The sequence below is a fragment of the Carlito syrichta genome, unplaced genomic scaffold (assembly GCF_000164805.1).
Source record: "Carlito syrichta isolate Samal-C Ts95f unplaced genomic scaffold, Tarsius_syrichta-2.0.1 Scaffold314771, whole genome shotgun sequence".
Lineage (NCBI taxonomy): Eukaryota > Metazoa > Chordata > Mammalia > Primates > Tarsiidae > Carlito > Carlito syrichta.
In genome coordinates, this window is record NW_007258867.1 from 51432 (window position 1) to 53844 (window position 2413).

Here is a 2413-nt window from a genome sequence, read left to right on the forward strand (position 1 = left end):
AAAGTGCTGGGATTATTGGCGTGAGCCACCGTGCCCAGCACCACCAACACTATTTTAACAAGCTGCTAGTTCACCTGGTAAGTCCTGCATGGGAATGGAAATGTGGCCATTACTTTATTTGTTCGCAAGACTTCCCGACAGACTCCTGGAAATTCCCCTTCTTTTTGCGAACAGAGAACCAACCGACAAGCATGACATATCCTCCCTAACCCACTATCCATTCATGTTCTTCACTTCCTTCTTTCACTTCCTTCTACTAATTCACTGCAGTCATTCTCCCTCTTACTCACCCCGTCCTCAGTGACTGCTTAGTGCTATAAGGATGAGGACAGTCAGAACTCCCAGGAATACGATCAAGCTGTGCACATTCTGAGTCAGTTTTGTGTGCAGTGTTGTGTACAGTGTTCTGCATGGCTCAGCCAATGACACTTGGTAACCCCTACACTCTGATCAGGAGGACAAACGAAATCGAGTGTGTGCCATTCTTTTTTTTTTTCTTTTTTTTTTGAGTCAGAGTCTCACCCTGTCGCCCAGGCTCACACCTACCGCAGCCTCAACCTGCTGGGTTCAGGTGATCTTTCTGCCTCAGTCCACCAAGTAGCTGGAACTACAGGCACGCACCACTATGCCCAGCTAATTTTTGATTTATTGTAGAGATGAGGTCGCTCCAAGGTACCCAGACTGATCTCAAACCCATGGGCTCAGGCAATCCTCTCACCTTGGCCTCCCAAAGTGCTGGGATTATAGGCGTAAGCCGGCGCGCCCGGTCCATTTAGCTCATTCTTATCACGTACTTTGATTTCTAGGGACATGTCAGGAGTTGGAACATACAGATCATTCTGGAAAATCTCCTTAGTAATCTGTGTACTTTTTTCCTTTTTGTTTCCTTATTATGTTTCACAAGCAGCCAATACCTTCGTTCTCATCCAGCTCCTTAAGAACACATGAAAGCGGCCTTGTTTGAAGTCAAACAAGGGAAGTTCTTCATTATTGTGTGTACATACCTGGTGGCTCCAGAGGTGTCAGTGAACATGAGTACCACCATGTCTGAAAGAAGCCCTCAGGTTTCGATAGGGCTGGTGCACAACTGTAAATGGCCGTCATAAAGACCCCACCCTTTTCTGATCCCAGTAAAGCAAAGGCTAAGGTCCATCTCTGTTTGCCACAATCTATTTCCTTCTATCTAGGCTGGAACACAATATCTGGAACCAACTGTTTCCTGTCTCAGCTGGCTGTAAGGACACTGTATTCTCTTTACTGTGTTGAGTGGTTAAGGCTTACACAAAGTAGATGCCCAATAAATACTTATTAATGATCATGACTGAACCATTCAGCAGATTAGTAAGCCAAGTCACCCGGTAGCCCCTATGTTACCATATGGTCCCAGAGAGAGCATGCCTGCCCCTCCCTGTAAAGGTTGCCACCACTATGACACTCTGTGGGGGGAGACATCCTGAAGCCCCCTAGGCTATTCAAACTTCACACTATTTGGGCTGATTTCCCATCTCCTTCCAAGAACCTCTTAGGTTAATCCCATCATGCTTTTTTTTTCTTTTTGAGTCAAGATCTCACTCTGTCACCCAGGCTGGAATACAGTGGCACGATCACAGCTCCCCGCAGCCTCAACTTCCTGGGCTCAGGTGATCCTTCCGCCTTAGCTTCCTGAGTACCTGTGACTACAGGCATGAGCCACCATGCCTTGCCTTATTTTTTGTAGAGAAAGTTTCCCATTATGTTGCCTAGGCTGGTCTCAAACTCCTCGACTTAACCGATCCTTCCTCCTTGGCCTCCCAAAGTGCTGGGTTACAGGTGTGAGCCACTGCGCCCGGCCCCATCATACCTTATATTCCCACTTGCCTTGGTCACTGCTTGAAGAACAAGTCTTCGAGATCATCCAGCATCAACACTGGATACCCAACCCAGTGCAGAGTCCGTCCTCTAATCTGACCAAAGGCTCTCCCTCCCCTTCCCAAGTTCTTCCACTGTGCCCTTCGCAACTCCAGATCTGTCACCATCAGACGCCCTCATCCTCTTTGAATATTCTCTTCACCTCCCGGCAGCCCCTGAGGCCCCTCTCCCAAGCAGCCCTCGCAGGTAGAAACGATCTTTGCTTTTCCCCTGACATCCTGGGCACCTTAGAGCAGGGAGTATAGAAAATTTCCTACTTGCCATGTCTGGATTTGACACTCAACACCGTGAAAGCACCCTCCCATCCTTGCAGTTCTCTGACTCCAGAACTGCCACGGTCACGGTTCTGCGCCCTTGTCTGACAACCATTCCTCTGTCCTCTCTCCACTTCCAAACCCTGCTTAGGAGTCACGGGCCATCATTTTTACCCCACGTTTGCAAATACCGTCCACAACAGTCCTATCCTTCTCCTCTTTCTTTTTTTTTTTTTTTTTTTTTTTTTTTT